Below are 12,299 nucleotides of genomic sequence, written 5' to 3'. Positions count from 1 at the left end.
ATCAAAAATCTCCTGGAATTAAAAATAAATCAGCAGATTCTCTGTTCAGCAGCAATAAATCCTTCCTCTATCACGGCATACACTGTTTACATTTGCCTAGGGGCTCTAAAACATTATGAGATGAAATGATTTCCCTGTTCCTTGGTGTCTGGCTGCCATAGAATTTAAGTGTTTCATGAATTTAATTGTGAAGAGAACAGTTTAACATTTTTCAGCTCCCTGTGGGGAAATGGAAGGAGGAGCCAAGTGGATATTATGCTGCCTGAAAATGATTCATATTTATAATTTAGCCCTGATGACTGTATCAGGTGAGACTCAGAGGGCCAGCAAATGACTCCACGTCCATTAAAGACCCATGTCTTTCCAAAAGAAGGATTTGATGTCACAAGTAGGGCCAAGCCTTCTGCTTGTGGTAGACTTTCATTCCTGATTGAATAAATATCTTTATTTATGAAACATTAAACCGATTTTCAGCATTTTCCTAAAAATCTATTAGTTGCTTTTGTGCTCTCTGAAAGGTATCATACTTCATTGAATGAGAATTCCTCTGTCATACTTTGAGGAGAGAGTTTATATCTCCAGCAACTAAAAGCTTGTAAAAAGGCAGTTGCAATCTTTTGCTGGAGCATAGATAGAAGAAACAAAAAAACTACTGCTGTTGCTTAGATGTAAAAAGAAATATTTTGTTTCAATGGAAAAAATGGTTCTGTTTTACCTAGATTACTGAAATCAGGGGAAACATGTAACTTAGGTTTACCAAACCATTTCTGTACAATTTAGGGAATGAGAGAGAAGATTGCTGTACAAGCTGGAATAAAATCAAAACTACTAGTTGTGCCTCCTTTAAACACACACCCCTTTTTATTTTCATTTTCCAATCTCTATTTATTTTCTTGGTTCTCTTTTATTCGTTTTCATGCTTTTCAAGCAATATAGAAAGGATTTCTGTGCCATTGTGTATGTTCACTTATGCTGATTTCTCTGCTTGGTGCACAGAAGTCAGGGTGTGACACGAACAGCCATTTGACATACAGAGCCTACAGGGCCAAAAGAATTTGGTTATTTCATTCAAAAGCAGAGGACAACAAAATCTTTGAAAATCTGAGAAGAAGAAGGTGGGGTAGCAAAAGGGATGTGTGGGAGAAGAGGAATATTTAAAAAGGATTAAAGCAGATAAATTTCAACTGACAAGTGATGACATGCTCAGTTTCTTAAATTTGTAGCTTCCAATGTATTTTAGTGATGGATCCTAATCTTTCCCGTCAGCAGTTACAGCCATTTCTAAGCATCTGGGAAAAAGTTGCTTTCTAAGCCACAGAGAGACAAAGCAAAACATTGGAGGCTAACACATGAAGGGAAGCACCTAGCACCAAATTTCTTTTTCCATTTGGTCTCTTTTTAGGAGAGAGTCTAATTGGGGCTTGAAATTCTGGGCTAGCTCTAAACTTCGCCTAATGTGTCCATAAAAAACATTTGTTTTCTAACCAATATAATATAATCTGAAATCTTTTGCTAACCTGCTTGGTAGCGAGGCAAAATCAGCACTAAGAAAAAGCGTGCTGCTGACAATTTCAGTGAAGAACAAAATCAGTCAAGTATAATGTTCATCATTTCTTATTTACTGTGATAATTAGATCCCAACATTCTGCACTGTGATGTGCATGGCTTGCTTTGTTCAAGATGATACCCACGTTATTTCTTTGGGAGTTGCCTTCTTCCCTTGCCACCAACTTAATATACATGTATGTAGTGCACAGGCAGTAGAAATGAGTGCTTCAGAAGTTCCTGATCAGCCCAGCATTGCTCTGTGTGCATACCAGATGACTAGGAGACAAATGAATCTGCTTCCAGGGACACCACCATCACTTTGGTTCATTACAGCAAACGAAGGGCTACGAGCTCAATAAATCTTCCTTATCCCTGGAAATCAGCAGTGGTGTGGAGTGGCCTCTTGAACTTTGTGACTACAGCCAGGGTTAGGAAGGACAGAATCGGAGTGTTGAGAAATGGAAGAAATCAAAGAGTAAATCTGAAAAGAGAACAGACTGGAGAATGGAGCACTCCTGCATCTCTCTTAGGGTGGAACTGTGCATTAGCAGATGGCAGCCTAAAAACAATATGTGCTGAGAGAGCTCGAGATGTATGGCAAGATTTTCAACACCTACGCAAACGTTCAAAAGAGTATTGTCTGTCAGGGGTGGTGCAGGGATTTACCAGTTGCTTTTGTGTGGCTTTCTGAAGCAATTATCTATGTACCACCAGCTATGGGACGTTAGAGGCAAATTTTTACGAAATGGAATGTCAGAACTAGTTACAATATTAATCCATATGTTTTGATATGAGCATTGTAAAACACAGAGCAAACAGCCCAGACCCTTCGTATTGGTGGATCATGTAGCTAGGTTGCTTGTGAGAGGCAGCAGAAAATTGCAAGTGAAGAGCAAATCGTGATCTTACCATCTGCCTGGAAGGAATTATTATATAGGATTTGCTGTCAATCAACCAACCTGTTTTGAAGCAAAGGCAGAACAGTATATGATTTCCCCCCATCCCCATGCTCATTTCATGCACTAATTCCTTACGCAGAAACCAACCATTTCGAGCACTAGCACAACACAGAGAGCTCTGTCTGCAGCTCTCTGCCCAGCCCTGCAAACAAGTAGATGAGGTGGGAAGAGACTGCTTAGTGTTTTTGTTAAATAATGACAAAGCTCATAGATGTGACAAGGAACTGAATCTTGCTGTGCCATGTTTACTGAGGTGATGGCATCAGGGAAGCATTGGCTGCTGTACGTCACATATTCATGCTGATTATATTTTTTTTCTTTTGTTCCAGTGGGAGAACTTTCCTCAATCTCTCATTTCCACCTCTTTGAGGGTGTTTGTTTGGGTTTTTTTGTTTTGTTTTGTTTTGGGGTTTTTTGGTGCTTTCTAACTTTTTGAGGTTGGTTGGGAGTTTTTTTTTTCCATTAATATAACTGAAGTTAGAAACTGTCCTTTTCTGTTTGCTTGATCATTTCAAGGATTTTCCTACAGACTCTAGGCCACAGCATTGGACACCAGTGTATTTCATCCATAACCAAATTTCTTTCTGTAGAACCTCTAATCCAAGGGTCTCCAAGCATGCTAAAATAGTTATATGGAAGCCACACCATACCCTTGCAGAACCCAGAGCACTTTAGAAGTAATAGCTTGAAGTATAATTTAAGATCATATAGTGAATCCATTATAAGAGTTCACACTGCAGAGGGCAAGTAGCAAAGAAACCTCTCAATTTGTTAATGTTTTTTTTTCACCACTGGCTTTCTTTGTGATAAAGTGGAAGTGAATACACAGGTTTGCAAATAAGCTATTTGGTCAATCCCCTGGTGTAATACAAGAGCTGAGATTTCCTCTGCAGCCGGGGCTGATGCAGAGTTATTACACTTCGAAGTGCTATTTTCAGGGTAGCACCTGGAGTTATAAAGACCAGAAGTGCAACACTGCACAGCTGAATTAGCTCCTTGCATTTTCCTTTTGCAAAGATACCAGACAAAGCTTTCTTTCCAAAATAAGATGTTTCTTGGAAAAGGTGCTGGGTGGTGCCAGGATGTACACTTGGTGTGTACTGGAGCACCCAGGCACACCCAAGTGCCTGGAGACATTCCACAACCAGGAGAGGCATTAAGCTCTTAGCAGAGCTCCATGCAGTGCTCCTTAGTGCACAGCACAACCATCCTGATGTATTTCCCAAATCAATCTGGTAATGGCTTGTCCCTGGGATTTAACCAAGAAATACTTTACAACTGTGGTATTTTTGAGCCTCCAGACTAGCTCATCCCTGTGCTAGGTTGTGGTGTTTGTCTCAACATGGGAGCAAGTAGCCAAAAAGAGCTTTTGAGTCGGGGAAGACACAAAGTAGAGCTAAACCTGCCTCTAAGCTCAGGTTACTTGTTTGGGTTTTTTGAGGTTGGTGTTTGGGAACTAGAATTTGGGGGTTGGTAGATGCATTCTTGGCTGTGTGCATGTTTGGGGCTTTGGGCTTTCATGGAAGAGCTCTTGCCCCTCACAGTGATAGGAGAGGTTGGAGGAGGCCAAGGAAAAAGGTTGTTGGGCTTTGGTCTGTGTGGTAATGTTTTCACTTGTCTCCTGGCTGCTTTTCCTACTATTTCCCTTATGTCAGAAGAAGGAGGCTGGCTGGGCTGAGAGAAAATCTCTTGTTGTGCAGTTGGGCAGTAGATGGGATAGCAAGCTGGGGCTGACCTGCTGCAATACTGTAGGGAGAAATTTCTTTCCTAGATAGCCTTATTTCTATGCTGATGCCTGAAATATGTGAACTTTGACAGAAAGGGTTTTCTTTAGCTGCAGTTAAAGCCTCCTTTTTTTATTACTGGGGATAATGGAAGCCTATTATTTTTGAAGCTTAACTGAAAGGTAGGAATATAGCAAGCCTAGAAGGAGTGAAGATAGCCCATGTCTGAACTCACCACAGTGAATTTGCTTCCCAGAGTGCCTTGATTGTTTTGTTTCTCTTGGATTTATTTTGTGTTGTGAATATTGAAAACACTTGCACTTTCATGTAAAAACTGACTCTTCAGCAGCAAAAAGAAACACTACACTTATGCTTGAGGACTGATATTTGACATACTGAAACTGATAAAGTCAAATATCAAGTGCTCTCTCTGATTACAGATATATCAATTTTCAGTTCATGCACTCTGGACCATGATTTGTGTGCTGTAGATGGGTCTTGCATGTAACATGGATTTAGCTGGTCTGGAAAAGCAAGTGCTGACTGAGAATAGTAACAAAGTTTTTTCTGAAACTAGGAATATTTCAATAATATTTCATGTAATAGGTTAAATTAGGCTGAGGGCTCTTGAGTCTGTGCCATGCAGAAGCTGAGAATCAATGAGAAGAGGGAGGTTCTGGATCTTTAGATCAAGGTGATCTCTCCAGCTAGTGCATAGCTGATGAAGGATAACAGTATCACTCCTTGACAAGAACACCATGACTGACATTACTCTAGGGCTGTTTTGACTTTGATTTCTTTACTTTTTTCTATCTCTGAACTGAAACTGAATAAACAGCTTGTCTCCATTCTATGAAGGTTACTTTTACCTGCCATGATAGCCCAAGCACAGCCATCCTTTTATGGTTATATTCTGAAAATATTGAGTGCTACTGACATTTTGTTGCATGATGATAACGTACTGCACAGATAATTTGTCTTGGTAATCCTTATCAAGTACTGATTTTGTTGGCCAATAGCAAGTTATAAATAAGGGTTGAGGGGTTTTTTGGTTTTTTTTTTTTTTGTTTTTTTTTTTTTTTTTTTTTTGTGCCTTGTCCTACATACTTGAAAAATAACTAGGACACAAACTTTTTGATGCAAACTTCCTTGACAAATATAGATGTGTTCTTTTTTTTTTCTTCCTCTCCTCTCCTCTCTCAAACATGGAAAAAACTGTAAGAAGGAGAATCATTGCCTCCCAAACAGAGTAATTGTGAAGACTAGGCATCCCTTTAACAAGGAATAGCAGCATCTTTAAGGTAGACTGGGGAAAATAACAGTGCAAAGCCTTTCCTCTTGTGGAGAGGCTCTTGTTTCTCCTTGCTTTTGTCAGTATTCAGACTTGTTATGTAATTCTTCATTGTCTTCCAATACCAGCTATTTAGAGTGTTCTTGTGGTTTGGTTTTGGTTTTTTTTTCTGGTCACTTTTTTTGTTGGTTTGGTTTGGGTTGGTTGTTTTTTTTTTTTTCCCCTATAATTGCTTTGGCTATGCCACCATTCTGGTTAGATCTTCCCTGTATATTTGGAAGTGGGAGATGGCTGATAAAACTGCTTCTGCCAAGCAAGGCTGGAGTGGCTGAGGTAGCAAGGAGAGAGGTATCACAGCAATACAGCTTGAGATAAGAGGGTCGGAAGGAGCCAGCAGGTTTCTAGGTGCCAAAGTGCAAGAAGTGGAGATTTTCCATTGAGTATATTGCACTGCTCCATGGTATTGCTGTGTCTTTGGCTGTCCCCTCTACCTACATACCTGTACCTATGCTAGAAAGAGGAAATTTGAAATTAAAGAGTAACTGTCTGAATGAGCACAGGTTGTAAGGCTCTGCTTCTTCAAGCTTTGGGTGTGTACAGTCTTTGTATTTGGCTAGCAGAGGCTGTGGATGAAGCCAGACCAATCACCAGAACCTTCTTGGATGCTTTTACTTCATGAAAATGTGTGTAGCATCCTAGCTGTGTTTTTCATGATAAGCAAGGTCCACTCTAAGAAAATCTCCTTGCCACTGAAACAGCTAAAGGAGAAGAAAGCCTGGCAACACAAGGCTCTTGTAGAAGACACAGGAAAGAATGGAAATGGGTTCAGCTCATTCTGGGTAAAGCTGCAACCACAGCTGAGTTCTAGGAAGCATGTAGATTCATAGAACGGTTTGGATTGGAAGGGACCTTAAAGATCATCTAGTTGTAACCTCCCTGCTGTGGGCAGGGACATCTCCCACCATACCAGGTTGCTCAAGACCTCATCCAACCTGGCCTTGAACACCTCTGAAGAGGGGGCACCCACTACCTCTCTTGGACAACTTGTTCCAGCATCTCTGCATTGAGAGATATTGCACTCTCCCTGTTCCAGAAGAATATTGCTTTATTCTTTGTGCTCTCTGTTCCACTGGGAAAAGAAAGCAAGAGCTAGAAGCACCCAGAGAGACTTAGGGCCCTAGATGCCCCCTGCTGCTTGGCTGGCTTTACTCTGGGCTTTGTGGTTGGTGTTCAGGCTATCACATGTAGGCAGATCATTTTTCACATGCTCAGCTGCTGGTTTTCTATGTGGGTTGGTTCTCAATGGAAGACAAGCTGTGTGGGGAGGCTCGGCGGGCAAACAGAACTTCTGCTCTGTCAGATTTTCTAACAGCTTCCATAAATGCTGTAGATACACGACAAGACAGGCAGTAATTTGGGTTGCAGTGGAGGTAAAGTAAAGCTTCCTGTTAGACTAGACTTGGCTCACCCTCAGTAGGAACCTGTAGGTACAGAGGGGCTGCAATGCGAACTGCCTGTTGCCCAGGCAGCAGCCAAGGCTCATTTTTGGGTCAGAGCTTTTTGTAGGGTGGGTGGAAGCAGCTGGGAGGGATGGAGAGCACAGTCAGTGAAAGCAGAGTCTCATTGTCCCAGAAGCACTAGAACTAATGAGCTTTTGCATTTCAAAGGTGATGAGCCTTCTTCAGGCCCTGTAGAATGCACGCCTGGGATTTGTCATGTTAAATCTCTACATGGGAAAAAAGGTCTATGGGGGAGGAGAAAGGAGAAGCAGAGGAGGCAGCATGCAGAAAGCAGGGGGCAGAGGTCCTTATTTGGGTGCAAGTACCAATCTGCTGTCTGCATGATTCTGCCTGGGTTGCATATGCTCTCCTTTCCTGTGTGCACAGAAAATTGTGATAAATAGAGGGTTCAGGCAGTGAAGAGCATTTATTTTTATTTGCCTATTTTTGTCATTCCCTTGGTATCTCTAGATGAATAGTGGAACCAGGAGGAAAAGGCTATTCTCCTTGTGAATACAGTCCTTGTGTGTAAGGCAGCCTGTCTCAAAGACAATTTGATGCCTGCTGACCCCTTGCAACCTACCTTCACCTTGGAAATATCACACCAGTGTAATGGTCTGCTTTTGGCAACCTTGCCAGCAACCCCATGGAGTCATTCAGTTGCAGTTGTGCACAGGGAGTTTCCTATGCTCTCTGACTGGGATAGCTCAGGTCCTTTCTTTGGTTTGCTGTCAGGTATTAGAACGAAGGTGGAAGGACCTTCTTTATATGCTCCAGCTTCCAGCAGCCAAGCATAGACCATGTAACCCAAAGGCTCTTCTAGCCCTCTGCAGGGCATGGATCCATCCTGCCTCAGTGTTGGTGGGAGCTGCCATTGCACAGGATGGTTGACATAACCTTTTGCCCCATCTCCCTTCTTTCTAGAGACAAACCAGTCTTTCAGCCTTCCCTTTTCATGAGAAACGACTTCAAAATGTGCAGACTGTTCACTAGTGAGCATCTTATTTTTCCTTCCTATTTTCTGTTCCCAACATGTCACTGTTACAGGCCCAACACTTGGCACATGGGCCCATGGGTCCATGTAAAGCATCATCCCCTTCCTGTCAATGCCAGTGACTCCTGAAGTGAGGAGGCTAAAGTAAAGTCCCAAAGCATCAGGTGAAGATGACACTGTGCATAGCTCAAAGCAGGGTAAGAGGAGTTGTTTCATGTCTTGTTGGTCCACTGAAAGTTAAAATTGGCAGCAAAGACATCAAAGCAGGTGTGAGGATGCTTCTGCAAGACTTGCCAAGGACTCCTCTGTTCCTGTCTGATGCTGGAAGCCAGGGCAGGGATGAGAGTACAGGCGAAGCCTGTTTAATATTCTTTTCTGTCCCTTTCATCTCCTCCCTACCTTGCAGAAGCAACACGTCCCATGTTTCTGCAGAGCTTGTCCTGAGCAATAGCAGCATCTGTCAGGGGTTACGGTGGTATTAACCTCATGGAGCTCGGAGTTAGCAGTGCTTGGCAGAGAGACAGTTCTGCTGTACCTTACATAAACCTGTATCTTGCATAAATCTGTCTCTGCCTACTCTGCCAAGGTGTGTGGCCACAATTTGTCTGATTCCTCCTGCTGTCCACAAGACCTTTCAGTTTCCTAGATTTTATTGGCTTCTCGGGGCCCCTTTCCTTCCTCTTTCCCCATACCTCCCCAGTCTCCCCTTTCTCTCATAGTTTTCCCATGAGTCCTAAAGGGAACATAACTTGTTAGGCAGATGCCATTTTAAAATAAATTCCCATGCCCTGCCCCTCTCAGGTGCAGCAGAAAGCTTTTTGTATTCCTACAGAAAGAGTCTTGAGACTCCCTGTGGCAACAAACCACAGAAGTCCTCCACCCACCACGTTCTGCTATGGGTTGCATCTGATGCCAGGTCCTGGTTCCTTGCTCATCAGTACTTCATGGTACTTGGTGTGTCTTGGTTGCTTTTTCTTTTTTCTTGGACACTCCTAAATCCTTCTGAGGCCGGAAAGTTGCAGTAACTGCCCCAGTTCTCAGCCTTCTTCCAGTATTACAGAAAATTCTTGGGGAAAATAAGACAACCTTTATTAAACAGAGCTTTATAACCCCAACAGCACACTCATGCCACGTGTTTTCACACCAAGCAGCTGAAAAGAAAATGCTGACGTCTTGAAAACATCTCAGGTCACCATGAGGATTGTCTTGAGACATTGTTTCCTCCCCAGCACTTCTCAGGGACCTGATGGGAGCTATGCTGCAGTGGAGGGGAAAGGTTCACTCTCCAATCCTTTTCCTATGTCAGTTCGTCACCCCTCACCACCACCTCCCCCCGATTACTTTATTGTTTCAAGACTGTAATAAAGAGCTGCTCTGAGCACCGTGGTAGAGATCACCACAACGCTCCTGTCAGTCTGCAGGGCCCATTTCTTAGTATGCATTACCCAATAAAATACAGCAGCTCCAAAGGAGTCTGCAGTCTGTCAAGTAAACCCATTGCACCTCTTGGTCAGACTCTCCACTGAGATGTATGTCCTTGGGTGCTGAGAAGGAGGTACTCAAGAGTAAGAGTACTTATTACTGTGGTTCAGTGTCTGGAGCTGGTAAGGAATGAAGGCAAATACATGCTTCTACCACAGGTTACCAAGGAGGGATAAAAAAAATCCACATTGTATTATAGCATGCACCCTGGGCTATTAAAACGGAAGTTTCTGTTTTCTCTCCAAGCCTTTTTTTTTTTTTTTTTGGTAGACAGATGTATAAGCCATAATGCTAAGTGAATGTTATGTATTAGGTCCATACCATGGCTCTTTAAAAAATAATTACATGTGGTACATGAGGGAGAGGAAACCACTCTGTTCCTGTAAATGGCCACTTAAGATGTGAACAATAAATAAATAACCGTAGTAAATAATCTGGTGGATCTGAGCTTAAGCATTTAGGAGGAATAAATCAGAGCTCCTTCCCCATTGTCTGCTGAGATGTATCGGAAATGGAGTTGGAAGGAGATTTCACTCGGAGTTGTGGCAAGGTGTTGGAAATCCCATGGGAATGTGTGGGAGTCTTCTGCTTTCCCCTGCCTCTCCTGCCTTTTTTTGCTACACTTTCCTGCACCACCCCTCCCTGCTCACAAGCATGTGCCACTCTCCAGCGGAACAGGAGAAATTCCTTTTAGTCTCACTTGCCTCTTGTGAATAAGTGCAAGAGCCACGCCTGGGGGACGCAGGCTGCGCCAGCAGAATTCACGCCTCTCCCAGACTGCTCCTTGAGCCGTTAGTCTTTCTCCTCTCCACCAGCGCTCCTCTGCCCATCCATACCTGCTCCTCGCAGACGAAACCACCTGCTCCGACTCCAAGTCGGAGTGAGTGCTGGTATTTAAACGCGGCTCCAGTCGCTAAGCCCCGGCGAGTGGCAGGGTGGCCGGCCGGGGCCGTGTCGCTTTAAGGCATGTGATACCTCCCGAGCGGGGACGGCTTGAAATAGGCTCCGGCACTTCCATACAGCGGTATATGCACAGCTCCGCACTGCCCGCGCTGGAGTCAGGCTGCTCTGTTGTGAAACACAAACTGCTCCTCGTCCTTAAGTATCCTGGAAGCTGCAAATTATCTCAAGATCACTTTAAAGGTCTCATCAGGCAGAAGGTGATGCTAGGAGATGATTTAAAGGTGAAAATGAGAAGGTTTCCACCCCTCAAACCTTGGCCACTTTTCTGACGGCAATCTGAGAGCTCAGATGTCTTCTTTACTCTGGAAACAGGATTTGTAACGAAAAAAAGAGATTTTTTTTTTTTCTTCATTTAATCCTGATAAAGAAGATTATTGGGAAGCTATTAAAAATCCCTTATTGTGATACAGATGGATTTAAAAAAGTGTTAGTTCTTTCCAATGAACACTAATAGAGTGCTCTGCTCTTGGTTGGATTACTCAGGTAAGGAGCTTCTTTAGGATTTAAGATTCAGAAACCAGATCTGGAACTCATCAGATAATAACTGGAGGAATATTCCCTGCTGGGTTTCTCTGCTAATGATAAGATGATCTGTGTATAAAAGTGTGCATGTGACAGCAGTTTTCGGGCAAACAAGTACATGAAGAAATGGGATTTTTTTGTAAGAAATGCTGGGTTTTGAGCAAAGGTAGCTTGAAACAGTGTAGCTTGAGAAAGGGGATTTCTTTTTCTTTAAAAAGGCAGGGTGCTAATAAAGCCTGAGTGGGTTAAGTCAGTCTGCTGCCCATGTGGTTAAGAATATGATGCCAGAGGAAAGACACAGGAGTATAGCAGACAGTAGAACTTTGGCTTTGCTTTGCTGGTTTGACTAGGATTTTTCAAGTTCAGTTTAAATAACCTGAATACCTGAAATATCCCTGTGTGAGAGTCCCTGTTCTCTCTTACCTTTTTGTATAACAAAGCATGGGAGCACCAAATATGACAGGAAGGCATTAATTCCTGAAGACACGGAAAGCCTACTGGGAGCTCCCTGTTCTGAAAGGATTGAATCTGTTTTGCAAGATAAATAGGTCTAAAAAGAGAGGAGAAAAAGTACACTGTATGCTGCAAAGTAAACAGTCAGAAATTAAATTAATTATCTGTTATGCAGTGCATCAAACAGTACAGAGAAAGGAAGAGCCTCATGCTGATCAAAATAAAGGTTTGGTATTTTCTTTTAATAATACTTGTCAATTTATACAATCCTTTTCAACCACTTAGACTTTAAAAGCTTCCCAAAGACTGTGCTGATTTAAAATAAAGAGAAAAAAAAATATATATTTTTACTGCCACTGTATTCCACTGTTTTAATATTGTTAATTTTCCTACTGCAGAAATCCCCCTGATACATCAGATACAGACTTTGGGGTTTATGATTTTTCTGTGGGAGAGACTGAATCTTTCAGAGTCTGCCTTTCTCTGTGAAAATGATGTTCAGCTGATTGGATTATTAGATAGAAAACGGCATCATGTCATTGGCTGAATAAGGAGAGTGCCTGAAGTTTGATTAATTTGGCAATATGAAATGCAGCAGAAGGTGTTGTTAAGGGAACTGGACGATGTGTAGCGTAGCTGAGCCTTGCAAGCCTCCCGATCCTTGCAGGCATTGAGAGGGAGCTGTTGAAGTTAGAAACTCAGAGGGAAATTTAGCCTGTTACTAAAATAATGAATACAAGTAAGAAAAAAAAAATCTGTTGTCTGTATTGGATGGCCAAGTATGCCAGCACTGGCAGACAAAGAAATTGCTCCTCCCATTTGTAATAGTAATCTTTCAAAATTTTTGTCAGTCTGCTTTGTGAA

The sequence above is a fragment of the Indicator indicator genome, chromosome 15, assembly GCF_027791375.1.
Source record: "Indicator indicator isolate 239-I01 chromosome 15, UM_Iind_1.1, whole genome shotgun sequence".
NCBI lineage: Eukaryota > Metazoa > Chordata > Aves > Piciformes > Indicatoridae > Indicator > Indicator indicator.
Note: the sequence above shows the minus strand (reverse complement) of the source record.